Below are 16,282 nucleotides of genomic sequence, written 5' to 3'. Positions count from 1 at the left end.
TGATTCTAGCATGTATTAAATATTTTAAAGCTATTTAAAAATATATCAATGATAACAAATTAACATAAATTCAGCTTTTCTATTGTCGTGCTCTATGCAAAGACTTGACTTGAAAAGGATATTGAATTTTATGTATTTGACAGGAAGATATTTGTATGGTCCATTGAGTTTTACTTTTTTCCAGAGAAGAATGTTTTTATCTTATTGATTTTAAAAAATAAAGTAAAATTAATAAAGGATGCACTTAGTCACTCAGTCGTGTCTGACTCTTTGAAACGCCATGGACTATAGCCTGCCAGGCTCCATGGCCCATGTGGATTCTCCAGGTAAAAGTAATGGAGTGGGTTGCCATTCCCTCCTCCAGGGGATCTTCCCAACACAGGGATGGGACCTAGGTCTCCCGTACTGCAGGCGGGTTCTTTACTGTCTGAGCCACCAGGGAAGCCATAATAAAGGATAAGCCTAGGTAAACATCACATGTCTTGTTTGGAAAATATCTGTTTATGATTTTGTGGTAAAATTTTTACCACAAAAAGTTTTATGAGATTTCGGCAGTTTTTCAGAGTAAGAATTTCCAACATTTGGAAAGGGAAGAAAGATCATAGTATCTCAACTCTATTTTTTAACTATAAATTAATCATATAGGGTATAAGGCTTTCTATCAACATGTTTACTATGAAATATCTCATTTTTGTTAACCAAAGTCATTTCTGAGATTTTTTCATTTGAAAATTAGATTAAACTTCAGTTAAAAAATTTTAGAGTGAAAGATGAAACAATCTTCTTTTAGTCAAAATGTGTCAAGATAACACAGATGTATTATAGTTCTTTGGTATATTAAAAAAAAATGAGGCTCTCTTACTTTTCAGTGTCTCATAAATTTATACAAAATGTTGCCTCATTTTTATATTTTGTATCCTTGCCTATAAATCTATGCCAGTGTTTTCTTGTTGAAAGCTCCAAGCAGTAGAAATTTAAGAAAATTTAGATCTCTTGACAAAATACTTATATAATTATGTTACACAAAATGTAAGAAATTATTCCAAAATATTGCTTATATTCTTTAATTTTAATAACAGCTGCATTTTAAGAACCCACACATCTGCTTCCTTCAGCTATTTTCTTCACAAAAATATCATTGTATGTAATATTAATTGGACACATAAAATCTGATAGCAATTGTATATAACATAAAATATTAATGAGCATCATTCAAGCAGAATAAGTAAAAGTATAATTTGTTGCTTTTAATATTAGCTTATGTGACATCTTATAGGGTTATTAGAAGGCATAAGATTAACAGGAAAAAGTACTGAGAAGAGCTAGTTGTCATATCTTTGCCTGTATTTCTGCTGACATCCTCCTCACCAAACAGGAAATAGCACTTACAATTTATTTTCATTTTGCTTCCTAGCTTTATAAAGTAACTGATGTATTACATAGTTACAGAATTAATAGAAATTTCTTTATATGGCATAGTTAATCTGGTGATTCCATATATATTCTTGTTTCATGTTCTGTATTGTTTTAGAAAGTTTTTATTTTTTTCTTCTTTGGCAAGTCACAGCATTACTTCATCACTTTGTGATCTAAAACAGTGTTTCTCAAAAATGGCATGTGCAGCTGAATCATATTTGAATCTTGTTAAAATGCAGATTCTGATTCAATAGCGGTGAGGTAGAGTCTAAAAGTCTGCTGTTGGCCAACAGAATTATTTTCAAGAGCAAGGGTATAATCAATGCATCATCACTGTAGGTGATATGACCAAAGGTGAGTGAATACTGGAACTAACTTTACTCACTTTTCTCCCTCTCTTTTTATTGCCACTCTTTGTAAGCTTAACGTTCTTTCACTATTTCAACATATATTTCTCCTTTTCATTTACATTTTTGAAGATAGCCATGTCATGTATTATATAATGTGTTGGTTCAATGGCCAGTGAAGCAAAGGGCAAACATTAAACACAGGAATTTGTAGGATTACTTTCCATTATATCCTTGAAGTCACCCTTCTATCTTTTTCCAAAGGAGATTATGGACATGTGAGCACTTGCTCTCAAGTAATCATAAATGTGATTGCTTTTGGTTGCTGGTGATTGTGTAACTCAGTAGGATCCCATGGGGCCTGGGGAGGTGAGGCGGCAAGTCTTCCTCAGTCACTTCCGACTCTGTGCGACCCCGTAGATGGCAGCCCACCAGGCTCCCCCGTCCCTGGGATTCTCCAGGCAAGAACACTGGAGTGGGTTGCCATTTCCTTCTCCAATGCATGAAAGTGAAAAGTCAAAGTGAAGTCGCTCAGTCGTGTCTGACTCCTAGCGACCCCGTGGACTGCAGCCCACCAGGCTCCTCCATCCATGGGATTTTCCAGGCAAGAGTACTGGAGTGGATTGCCATTACCTTCTCCTTCTGAAGTACCTAGATAACAGTATTTGATGCAAATTTTCTGAATTTTTTTGCAGATGTAAACTCCTACCCCACTCAACCAAATGGAAGACGTTAACCATTTGATGACCCAGAGCACATCAGTCAGTTCAGTTCAGTGGTTCAGTCATGTCCAACTCTTTGCAACCATGGACTACAGCACACCAGGCTTCCCTGCCCATCACCAACTCCCAGAGCTTGCTCAAACTCATGTTCATCAAGTCAGTGATGCCATCCAACCATCTTATCCTCAGTCATCCCCTTCTCCTCCTGCTTTCAATTTTTCCTAGAATCAGAGTCTTTTCTGATTTCCTAGAATCAGGATCTTTTCTGTCAGCCCTTCACATCAGATGGCCTAAGTATTGGAACTTCAGCTTCAGCGTCAGTCCTTCCAATGAATATTCAGGATTGATTTCCTTTAGAGATTGACTAGTTAGATTTCCTTGCAGTTCAAGGGACTCTCAAGAGTCTTCTCCAACATCACCATTCAGGAGTACATAAGGACTGACATTTGCTGAATCCTGGGGGAGCTTGAGGCTTTCTAGAACATGAGTCATCTCATGTCCTTGCATAACCATGCAATAAACATTTCTCTGCTCCAGACTCTGACATTTCCATTTGTTTGGCCTCGGTGTGTGCCACTGTTGAGCACAGGAACTTAACAGTTGTAAATTGTCTCATTATACTACTGTGTTTACACTGCATGCTTTATAAATCTTCTATAAAAAACTGTTTTTAAATATCTGCCTGAAAATTCCTCAAGGATGCTTCTCAATGAAAGTTATTTTCTTGAAACTTTCATGGTGAAGTCTACAGATTTTCTATCAATATTTATAGTATGTATCTGTATCAGAGAGCTGGATCATAAAGAAAGCTGAGTGCCAAAGAATTGATGTTTTTGAATTGTAATGCTGGAGAAGACTCTTAAGAATCATTTGGACTATATGGGGATCAAACCTGTCAATACTAAAGGAAATCAACCCTGAATATTTGAAACTTGAAACTAACACAACATTGTAAATCAGCTATATTTAAATACAAATTTAAAAATTAAATAAATATAAAACCTGAGTCAAGTTATCTAGGGAATGAAACAAAAGGCCATCTGGACATTTTTACGTTCAAATCTCTTTAAAAAGTCAGATCTCAGGAGATATTTCTAGATCCATTTTTTTTCCCCCAGATTTATAATATTAGGTTTCATGCATGCTAAGTCACTTCAGTTGTGTCTGACTCTTTGTGACCCTATGGACCTTGACCTCCCAGGCTCCTCTGTCCCTGAGATTCTCTAGGCAAGAATATTGGAGGGGGTTGCCATGCTCTCCTCCAGGAGATCTTCCTGATCCAGAGATGGAACCCATGTCTCCTGCATGGACAGGTGGGTTCTTTACCACCAGCACAAATTGGGAAGCCCGATTAGGTTACCTGCCTCTGTATCTGGAGCTTCTGGCCACCTTTGTACTAGACTTTTAGAAGGAATATCCTTCTAACGTGAAGTTTCTTCAGATGTTACTTTGCCTCCACAGTGGTTCCAATCACCCTGAGCATTGTAATCTGAACTTTTGTGATGTATTTCCTTTCTGCTCTTTAGTGACTTTGATTCCCCTTAAACAGATCCAGAACAAAATAATCCCATTTTTATAAAAGGAAATCTTGTCCTGAACCCTAGGTTAGCCCTTTCTTTCAGACCTGCACCTGAAGAGGACCAGTTTTCTTTTCAATGATTGCAAAGCCAATAAGCCACACTTGGAACAAGGTTGGGATTTAAATACAGTTCTGTCTTGTTGCCAATACTAGAAGGATCATACCTTCTCATAACTGGGATAAAGCTCTTGGAATTTTGTAATATATTTTGTGAGTTCTCCTCAACTATTTGGGCTTTAAATTTTTTGGTCATCAGCAAAGTTGTAAGATCTCAGTGTATACCCCAAATTTCTATGCTTATGTAGAATATGAACTCTGCTATTATTTTCAGAGTCTGTGTTTGTAGGTGATTTTTGAAGAATCAAATAACAGTTTCAACAAGAGGTTTCAATAAATTTATTCTGAATCCATACACTGTTACTAATGGTGCTTTAAATGACACCAGTGTTAGTAAGCTGAAAGAAGGTCTTCTTGCCATACAGGAGAGACAATGTGAGTGCTAAATAAGTTAACTTGTCATTATTGCCAAAAACTTGGAGTGACCATATTGGACAAATGGGTATGTTATATAATTCTTGTTTAAAAGAAGCTGTATAGATCCAAATTTATAAAAGTTAACGCATCATTTTTAGAAGGCATTCAACTCTTTCATCACTTAAAAAAATGACATAAAGTAACTATGCCTAGTTAACTCAGTCAGTAACATAGATGCATATTTTAGAACTAATTTGTCTTGAAGGGATTATTGGTAATTTTTCTTTTCTTATGGCTTAAGTGTACAACAGGATTTTTTTTTTTTTTTACAGACCATCTTTTCTTTTTCTTTTTTTTACTATTCAAGGTAAGCATTTGGTTTTATATCTGCTTCAAATTTTCTCCAGACCAAAAATACTGAGGCCATGTCTTATATAGTAAAACTTTAAAGTCTGGCAACCACTTTCATTTGTTCACTGGAGAAGACCTCAAAACAAATTCTTGAAGCAAATTTCAGTAATGCCTATGAGTATTCCTTAATACTAGAGAAGGCAATGGCAACCCACTCCAGTATTCTTGCCTGGAGAATCCCATGGACAGAGGAACATGACAGGCTACAGTCTATGGGGTCGCAAGAGTCAGATACAACTTAGCAACTAAACTACTACTATTAAAATTCACATTGGAGAAGGAAATGGCAACCCACTCCAGTATTCTTGCCTGGAGAATTCCATGGACAGAGGAGCCTGGTGTGCTGCAGTCCATGGGGTCACAGAGAGTCAGACATGACTAAGTCACTAACATGCACAGATACACACACACACACACACACACACACACACTCCTTCATACAACTCCAATTAGAATGCATCAAACTTTTACAAATCCCTTTTGCAATAGTCTACTTTTATAAGAAGGTGCCACTCATAATCCTGGTTTGTAAAGCTGTGGCTCTATCATTTACTAGCAATGCAAAATGTTTGTTTCACTTGACAAGGAATTTTATTGAAGCTCAGTTCTTGTTAATAGATTTCAAAAGCTCAGATGAGCAAAATGATATTTACAGAGGACTGATGAAGGGGGCATAATTTATTTATCTAAATATTCTAAAATTGCTTTAACTTTATTCACATGAGTCAAATGTTACAGTCTATCAAATTCCTCTTAAATGTTACCCCACAGGTATATATTCAGAGGTGCTATAAGGACCCACTCTGTGATATTTATTGTATATAACTTGGTGGTGGTTTAGTCGCTAAGAAATGTCTGACTCTTGTGATCCCATGGACTGTAGCCTTCCAGTCTCCTATGTCCACGGGATTTTCCGGGCAAGAGTACTGGAGTGGGTTGCCATTTCCTTCTCCAGGGGATTTCTGGACCCAATGGATTCCTGCATTGCAGGTAGATTCTTTACTGACTGAACTTATTGTCAAATTATTTCAATATATAGACTTTTGTCTAAAACATATGAACTCAGAGAGAAATTCTCTTGACTCTTGGAACCATGAAATGTCAGATCTCTTATACAAATGATTTGTGAACATAGTACTTAATTCATCATGTCTCTCTTTTTGTACCATTTAAGTGTACTAATTAAAGCTTGTGATTCACCATTGGCAAATGTGAAAATGTGAAAAACTTTATAACAAGATTGCTTATTGGTTTCACTTTAGGTTTCATCTTATTTTTCTGCAATAATTTAGCAGTTGTATCATATTCATGTATCAATTCATTCATATTACCTTTTATGTTATCAGTATATTTTGTGTTTATGCAAATCCTTCTATAACATGAGGTATGAGTCACTTTCCCTCAAAAACATTGGATATAGTTAATCATTGCTTGAAGGCTCAGAAAATTTAAATATTTGAATAGAAAATTTCTATTAAGATTACTTTAGAACATCACTAAGAAGAATACTGCTCCATTTAGAAGAATTATCAGGAAGGAGAGTTATCTTCTCTTTACATTTTTATTTAATTTTTATTTTTAAAGTTTTTTTGATGTATAACATTTTTTTAAAGTCTTTATTGAATCTATTACAATATCGCTTCTGGTTTGTTTTATTTTTTATTTCTTTTTGCTTTTCTGCCTGTGGGATCTTAGCTCCCTATGCTATGCTGTGCTATGCTAAGACACTTCAGTCGTGTCCGACTCTGTGCGACCCCATAGATGGCAGCCCACCAGGCTCCCCTGTCCCTGGGATTCTCCAGGCAAGAACAATGGAGTGGGCTGCCATTTCCTTCTCCAATGCATGAAAGTGAAAAGTGAAAGTGAAGTCGCTCAGTCGTGTCCGACTCTTAGGGACCCCATGGATTGCAGCCTAACGGGCTCCTCCATCCATGGGATTTTCTAAGCAAGAGTACTGGAGTGGGGTGCCATTGCTTGGGTCCCTACCAGGTGTCAAATCTGTACCCCCTGCACTGATAGGTAAAATCCTTACCACTGAATCTCCAAGGAAATCCCCAGAGTCATCTCCCTTGAAGATTATTGAGGTATATAGTCTTAGATCACTTTCCCCCAAGTGATTGCTTATTTCTACATTTAATTCTATATTTATATTTATTTAATTCTCTATTTAGTGGTGTGCACCTTACAAGAATACCAAGAACTGGTTTGCTCAGTCCAGGAAAGCATTCAGTAGAGGAGTCACCTCCTTTAAAGTTATTAAACACTTTAATAACATGAGAGCAATTTAACCTAAATGACTCATTTATTCTCCATATAAAAACCTTGCGCTCATATCATATGTTAGACGACATGCTAGATTTTGCATGTGAAACCTTAAAGAAAGAAATCCCAGTCTGTTGAGAAAGATAGATACGTAGCTATTGCCAACATCCGCTGGATCATCGAAAAAGCAAGAGAGTTCCAGAAAAACATCTATTTCTGCTTTATTGACTATGCCAAAGCCTTTGACTGTGTGGATCACAATAAACTGTGGAAAATTCTGAAAGAGATGGGAATACCAGGCCACCTGACCTCCCTCTTGAGAAATCTGTATGCAGGTCAGGAAGCAACAGTTAGAACTGGACATGGAACAACAGACTGATTCCAAATAGGAAAAGGAGTACGTCAAGGCTGTCTATTGTCACCCTGCTTATTTAACTTATATGCAGAGTACATCATGAGAAATGCTGGACTGGAAGAAGCTCAAGCTGGAATCAAGATTGCCAGGAGAAATATCAATAACCTCAGATATGCAAATGACACCACCCTTATGGCAGAAAGTGAAGAGTAACTAAAAAGCCTTCTGATGAAAGTGAAAGTGAAGAGTGAAAAAGTTGGCTTAAAGCTCAACATTCAGAAAATGAAGATCATGGCATCTGGTCCCATCACTTAATGGGAAATAGATGAGGAAACAGTGGAAACAGTGTCAGACTTTATTTTTCTGGGCTCCAAAATCACTGCAGATGGTGACTGCAGCCATGAAATTAAAAGATGCTTACTCCTTGGAAGGAAAGTTATGACTAACCTAGATAGCATATTCAAAAGCAGAGACATTACTTTGCCAACAAAGGTTCGTCTAGTCAAGGCTATGGTTTTTCCTGTGGTCATGTATGGATGTGAGAGTTGGACTGTGTTGGAGAGGACTCTTGAGAGTCGTTTGGACTGCAAGGAGATCCAACCAGTCCATTCTGAAGATCAGCCCTGGGATTTCTTTGGAAGGAATGATGCTAAAGCTGAAACTCCAGTACTTTGGCCACCTCATGCGAAGAGTTGACTCATTGGAAAAGACTCTGATGCTGGGAGGGATTGGGGGCAGGAGGAGAAGGGGATGACAGAGGATGAGATGTCTGGATGGCATCACTGACTCGATGGACGTTGAGTCTCGGTGAACTCCGGGAGTTGGTGATGGACAGGGAGGCCTGGCGTGCTGCGATTCATGGGGTCGCAAAGAGTCGGACACAACTGAGCGACTGAACTGAACTGAACTGAAAGAACTTTTAGTGTGTTCAAAATACCAAAGAAAGTAACAGTTTAAAGATTCATAATAATCAGATATACTCCCTGATCTTCACCCTATCAGATACCTCTTTTGAAAAAAGTATAGTAGATAGACTATTTTAGAAAAAATGGCTACTTAGGAAATTAGTTCTTAATTGTGACAGCCCAAGAGACAGATTAGCTGGTTCTCGAGAAAATCTTAATTTTACTAGCACATTTTTTGAATATCCAGTAGCAATATGAATATTACTTATTGTTTCTGTACCAGTAATGTAATGAGCTGAAAACCAGAGTTTGCCATTTTAGCATAGTTTCCTGTTTTTGACTTACCTGCCTTGTTCACGAGCTTTGAGGTATTAATATACTCAGCATAACTTGTGGAACTAATCTTGTGCACTTTAGGCTTAGTTTATACCCTATCAAGTGTTCACAAATAAAACCTCAGAATAAGGTAGGGTACAGAGAAATAGAAACCTTTTTTTTATATTTTATCCCAGAGCACAATTTTTTATTAGAGACTCCTTAATATTTGGTATTTAACAGAATCATAGTAATTAAATCTAAAAGTTATATCAACATGTGAAAATAAATCTGTAGCCCTCTATAGTGTCTGTACTTGGTGAATTTGACTTCATAATATTTGCCATAATCATATTTTTGATTTGTAATGATAAATCCCTCTCCAATGTAATTTCTTTTGTAGATATTCCTTACCTAGAAGTTGCCATACTCTATAGCCTAATTAAATTAGGTGTGATTAAACCTGAAGACACATCTAACCCCCCGTTAGATGTAATTAAACCTGAAGAGGTACCTGACTCCCAGGTGCATAATATCCAAGGTAGAAAGTATGAAACTTTACTCCCAAACAGAACCAATGTAGTTAACTAGCTTGTTTCAGAATCTCTCTCATGTATCTCATTGTGATTTAAAACCCTGAAGAGTTCAAAGAAATTGAAGTAAAAACACATACTTGAGCACACAGGTATACAAACACAGGCACACATATATACCACAGCTAATTTCAGGGAAGCCATGATTTAGCCGATCTAATGACAGAATAGATTAATGATGTACAGAAAATGTGAGCAAAATAGAGGAAAAAGGAGAGAGCAGTGTGTTCTTACAGACCAAAGAAACTAAGTCACTATGAAGCCAGTCAATCAGTGAACTATTTATATATCTAAGGAATAACCTTTATGGTAATAAATAGGTTCCCTTGTGTTCCTTTCACTTGACAATGGCCAGAAAAACCTTATAATAACCTCTTTCTCTTGAGACTAGGTTGAGTGACTCTCAGGGCCATTAAACAAAAGTTTAGACATGAAAAGTCAACTATCACTTGTAACCTCTTCCAATAAAAGATTTTATATTTTGTGCACTATATCCTTAGGCTGACTCAAAATATAATACCATCTGACTGAAAAATGTTATAAAAATGATTGCCCAATTCTAAGCCTGATGCCTTAAGGTAGGCACTATAATTGCATAGATTATAATGTCTTTCTTTCTATTGAAGATTGAAAGATTTCTCTTATTTTCTATTAACATAGTGTTTTAATGCAGGCCCAAAAGATGATAAAAGATGGGAGAAATATTTTTAAAAGCCCATGAACTAAAGTAAACTCTATAAGAAAATTTTTAAAAATCTATCCATTGAAGTAAATTCTGTAAGTAGCAGTTAAGTATGACTCCTTTGAAACACTTATGTAATTTTCTGGCTATCAAAAATTCAGTTTATGAGATCTTGTAGCATCCAGAAAATGTAACATACTCCTTATCAACCTATTTTGAAAATGAGTCATTTGCATCAGTAAAACATCTGTAATGTGATATCACCCTTCTGAATACAAGTTTCTCTCTACTTACTGTCTACTACCATTGATTATTTTTATCTTGTTTTCTGAGAAACACGCTATTTTTAAATTCTAACTACACACTGGAACATTCGTAAGGTTCAATACAATTCATGTATTCATAAATAAAGTACTATTTTTCATTTACTCTTCCTTTATTCTATTGTTATTGTTCAGTCACTAAGTTGTGTCTGACTCTTTTCAACCACATGGACAGCAGGATTCTAGGCTCCTCTGTCCTCCACTATCTCCCAGAGTTTGCTTGATTCATGTCCATTGAGTCAGTGATGTTATCCAATCATCTCATTCTCTGTCCCTCCCCCCTTCTCCTTTTGACTTCAATCTTTCCCAGCATCAGAGCCTTTTCCAATGTATTGGCTCTTCACATCAGGTGGCCGAAGTATTGGAGCTGAAGCTCCAATTCAAAAGCATCAATTCTTTGACCCTCAGCCTTCTTTTTGGTCCAACTCTCACATCCATAAGTGACTACTAGAAAAACCATAGCTTTGACTATATGAGCCTTTGTCAGCAAAGTAATGTCTCCACTTTTTAATATGCTGTTGAGATTTGTCATAGTTTTTCTTTCAAGGAGCAAGGGTCTTTTAATTTCATGGCTGCAGTTACCAACTGCAGTGATTTTGGAGCCCAAGAAAATAAAATCTTTCACTGCTTCCACTTTTCCCCCTTCTATTTGCCATGAAGAGATGTGACTGCATGCCATAATCTTAGTTTTTTGTATGTTGAGTTTCAAGCCAGCTTTTCATTCTCCTTTTTCACCCTCATCAAGAGGCTCTTTAGTTCCTCTTCACTTTCTTCCATTAGAGTGATATCATCTGCATATCTGAGTTTGTTGGTGTTTCTCCCAGCAATCTTGATTTTTATTTGCAATTCATCCAGCCTGGCATTTCACATAATGAACTCTGCATATAAATTAAATAAGCAGGATGGCAATGTACAACCTTGCCGTACTCCTTTCAGTTGTTCAATGTGCGGTTCTGTTGCTTCTTGACCTGCATACAGGTTTTTCAGGAGAAAGATAAGGTGGTCTGGTATTACTATCTCTTTGAGAATTTTTCAGTTGGTTGTGATCCACACAGTCAAAGGCATTAGCTTAGTCAATGAAGTAGAAGTAGATATTTTTCTGGAACTTCCTTGCTTTCTCCATGATCCATTGGATGTTGGCAATTAAATATCTGGTTCCTCTGCCTTTTCTAAATCTACCTTATACATCTCTAAGTTCTCATTTCACGTACTGTTGAAACCTAGCTTGAAGGATTTTGACCATTACCTTACTAGCTTGTGAAATGAGCGCAACTATATGGTAGTTTGAGTATTCTTTGGGATTGAAATGAATTTTTCCAAATTTGCTGACATATTGAGTGCAGCACTTTAACTGTATCATCTTTAGGATTTTAAATAGCTCAGCTGGAATTCTGTCCCCTTCACTAGCGTTGGTATTAATGCTTCCTAAGGCCCATTTGACTCACACTCGAGAATGTCCATTATTCTTTGTTGTTTGGTACTCAGTTGCGTCCAACTCTTTGTGAGCCCATGGACTGCAGCATGCCAGGCTTCCCTGTCCTTCATATTCCCTGGAGTTTGCTCAGACTGATGTTCATTGAGTCAATGATGCCATCCAACCATCTCATCCACTGTTGCTCCCTTGTCCCCCTGCCCTCAATCTTTCCTGGAATCAGAATTGTTTCCAATGAGATAGCTCTTTGCATCAGGTGGCCAAAGTATTGGAACTTCAACTTCAGCATCAGGCCTTCCAATGAATATACATGGTTGATTTTCTTTAGGATCGACTGGTTTGATTTCCTTGCTGTCCAAGGGACTCTCAAGAGCTTCTCCAGCACCACAGTTTGAAAGCATTGATTCTTCAGTGCTCAGCCTTCTTTACGGTCCAACTATCACATCTATGCATGACTATTGGAAAAATCATAGCTTTGACTATATTGACCTTTGCCAGCAAAATGATGTGTATGCTTTTGTATGCTGTCTGATCAAAGAATTAAATAATCATTTTTAGAAAGATTTGATTCATAAATTTCATAAAATATCTTCCTGGGTCCCCAGAAGATCATTTGCTAAAGCTGATGGTAATGAGACCATCTCTCCTTGTATGGCACAGAAATCATAAGAAACTGCATTTTCATGAAAAATCTAAAGCTCTTGAATGGGAGAGGCATCTTTCTTAGCACATGAAGAAATCATAAAGTATCTTTTAAGAAGAACCTGAGGAGATTGTGAACAGTGATTAAGTCTCTCCAATAGCAGATGTGAGCTAAAAAGTTAGTAGATCTGAATATATATGTTATTATAGTATCTCAACATTGCTTGTTGGCTGATAATTCAATGATGAGTGAGAGTTGCACTTTCTTTAACACAAGTTAAAAATAGTGACTAAAAGGATTAATAAGCAATAAAACAGTTTTTGATATTGATATAATTCTCCTTCTTAACAATAAGTGAAATCCACTCAAAGATATCATTATATACACGCTGGAACTTCTCTTTCCATTCCCAGAACAACAAATACCAGCACTGAATTTCTGTTGCTATTTTATTTAAAATAACTTCTGACATTAAAACTCACAGAATTATTAATCTAAACTATTTTTCCAATGTGAGTATGAATAAATTTTTACACTTAATCATATTCATCCTCTTAAAGTTATTATATTGTATAATCTTAAAATAAATAAGCAATCAAACAAAATTAAAACACCATTTAAATAAAAGTATTATTTCTCTACATTTCAAAAACGTAGGTAAAATAACATTTCCTTTCAGCCTAGCAGAGTAACAAGGCTGGATTTACTTCTTACCTGGAAAAAACAAGTTTCCAAGATATTGAACATCATAATAATGGACTGTTACCCCAGGAAGATGGAAAACAAATGAAATGAACCTTAAAATTTGTCTCTGCTTAATGCCTTGAGAGATTTTCTAGGCAATGAAGTGTGGAGGGAAAACTATGTATAACCTGGCAGCCTCCCTGAGTTATACTGATAGAGCTGGGTGTCTAAGAAGCCCAGAGGGCTAAAGGTTACAGGGTTGTGTGCTCACTCACTCAGTCATGTCTGACTTTTTGTGACCCCATGGGTTGTAAATTAGCAGGCTCCTCTGTCCATGGGATTTTCCAGGCAAGACAACCAGAGTGGGTTCTCACTCCTTGGGAAGCCTCTAAGAATTTACAGGACAGAATATCCAAAAGGAAAGAGCTACATGAAGAGATGACTCCAGATGTCTGCTGTGTCCCTCACAGTATTTGGCAAAGTAATTATTGATCAGTGTATCTGTGTGAGGAAAGCATTTGAAGCTAGGACAAGAACTATCAGAAAAAATTAGAGGAAATGGTACATGATGGTTACAAAGGACAGAGAAATATTGCCTGTTCTAACTAACATGATTGAAAAAAAAAAAAAAAAACTCATACTTCGTATCTGGAGCACTCAGAAGATTTTGGAAGAAATTATGCTGGAGCTCCAATACTTTGGCCACGTGATGTGAAGTGCCAACGCATTGGAAAAGACTCTGATGCTGGGAAAGATTGAGGGCATTAGAAGAAAGGGGTGACAGAGGATGAAATGGTTGGATGGCATCATCAACTCAATGGATGTGAGTTTGCGCAAACTCCAGGAAATAGTGAAAAAAAGGGTATCTTGGTGTGCTGCGGTGCTTGGGGTCACAAAGAGTTAGACACAACTTAGCAATTGAACAACAACAATGGGATTTAAGTAATTATTACAATAAAAGCTGCTCTGTCCCTCCTAAGAAATTTAAAGGATCCTCTGAAAGGGCTTCCCTGGTGGTTCAGACAGTAAAGAACTCACCTGCAATGCAGGAGACCTGGGTTCTATCCCTGGGTCAGGAAGATCCCTTGGAGAAGGGAATGGGTACCCACTCTAGTATTTTTGCTTGGAGAATCCATGGACAGAGGAGCCTAGCAGGCTATTGTCCATGGGGTTACGAAGAGGGGGATATGACTGAGCAACTAATACATTCACTTCTGAAAGCATTAAATTCCTTCTAAGTTACTTAACCAGAACAAAACTTAAGAATTCTTATAGAATTAGAAGAATATTCAGTACCAGAAAGGTGAACATTTCAATGTCCCTAATCCAGTCAGAAACAAATCTGCATTCAAAGAAGCAGGAAAATATTATCTATAATGAGATCAGTCAATCTCTTGAAACTGACCTAGAAATAATATAGCTTAGAGAAGTAAAAGACAAGGGCATTGAAAATGTAAAAGCTCTCAAATTACATATAAAACCTAAAAATATAAAATTTATGGAAATAATCCTTTCTGATCTTGGATTAGGCAAAAACATCTTACATATAATACCAAAGCATGATTCATAAAAGTAAAAAAAATAATAATAATACAACTTAGAATTTGAACTTCATGAAGTAGTACAACCACTTTGAAAAATAGTTTGGAAATGCCTTTAAAAATTAAACATGTGTCTACTGTATGACACAGCCATTCTACTCCTAGAATTTTACCCAAGAGAAGTAAAAGTAGAACTATATACAAATACTTAAATCTAAATGTTCATAGCAGCTTTATTGCAATGGCCCCAAACTGTAAACAACCTAAATGTCTATACCAGATAAACGGATAAACAAACTGTAATACAGATGCATACAATAGAATACCTATCAGTTACACACAAAAGCTTTTTTATGTGCAATATGGATGAATCTCAGAATATTTATCCTGAGAGAAATAAATCAAAGAAGAGGGTATACTGTATGACTTGATTTATATAAAATTCTAGAGAACGTAATCTATAATCGCATAAAGTAGAAGAGTGGTTTCCTGGAAGTGAGATGAGGTGGGGGGGAATGGTGGACAAAGAAGATCAGCAGGAAGGAATTATTAATGTGTATGAACAAGCTTTTGTAGATGAGGAATGTGTTCACTATCTTGATCATGGGGAAAATATACTAAAATGTACACTTAAAATATGTGTGGATTGCTTTTTGTCAATTATGTCTCAATAGTTGCTTTTAAAAAGCAAGAAACTTTATAAAGGAAAATTTTCTCAAAGATTGTTGGTTATCATTTGCTTTCATTAGCCATTCACACTTAGATGAAACAACTGTTTTATCTCTTTCCGTAAAGATGTCTTATGTTTCTCATTGTATCTTGAGAGAATCTTGAGCTAATATATTCAACAGCATTTAGAAAACCCCAAATTGTATGTACACACACATGCCTCACTTACAGGTATTACAAATGCTATTTCTTTTTCTGATTTAATATGGGGTCCAGAATGACCCAGATTTAAATGGTAAGGACACTTTCAAAGTGGTAAATTTAAACAAACAAACAAAAAAAACTCAAAAATTAATTGATCTATGGAGACAGTGACAGACTTTATTTTCTTGGGCTCCAAAATCACTGCAGGTGGTGACTGCAGCCATGAAATTAAAAGATGCTTGCTCCTTGGAAGAAAAGTTATGACCAACCTAGACAGCATATTAAAAAGCAGAGATATTACTGTGCTGACAAAGGTCCATCTAGTCAAGGCTATGGTTTTTCCAGTAGTCACATATGGATGTGAGAGTTGGACTATAAAGAAAGCTGAGAACCAAAGAATTGATGTTTTTGAATTGTGGTGTTGGAGTAGACAATGAGAGTCCCATGAACAGCAGGGAGATCAAACCAATCAATCCTAAAGGAAATCAACCTTGCATATTCATTGGAAGGCCTGATGCTGAAGCTGAAGTTCCAATACTTTGGCCACCTGATGCAAAGAGCTGACTCTCTGGGAAAGGCCCTGATGCTGGGAAAGATTGAAGGCAGGAGGAGAAGGGGACAACAGAAGATAAGATGGTTGGATGGCATCACAGACTTGATGGACATGAGTTTGAGCAAGCTCTGGGAGTTGGTGATGGACAGGGACCTCGCCTGGCATGCTGCAG

General features: G+C 36.7%; 1 protein-coding gene across 4 annotated transcripts in view; it reads right to left on the bottom strand.

Moving 5' to 3' along the window:
* Positions 1-16,282, bottom strand: part of CADM2 (cell adhesion molecule 2) — a 1,273,609-nt gene that overhangs the window by 165,659 nt on the left and 1,091,668 nt on the right. The gene's annotated exons all lie outside the window — the stretch shown is intronic.

Source organism: Bos indicus x Bos taurus, chromosome 1 (genome assembly GCF_003369695.1).
Source record: "Bos indicus x Bos taurus breed Angus x Brahman F1 hybrid chromosome 1, Bos_hybrid_MaternalHap_v2.0, whole genome shotgun sequence".
NCBI lineage: Eukaryota > Metazoa > Chordata > Mammalia > Artiodactyla > Bovidae > Bos > Bos indicus x Bos taurus.
This window is presented reverse-complemented; position numbering and strand designations above follow the sequence as displayed.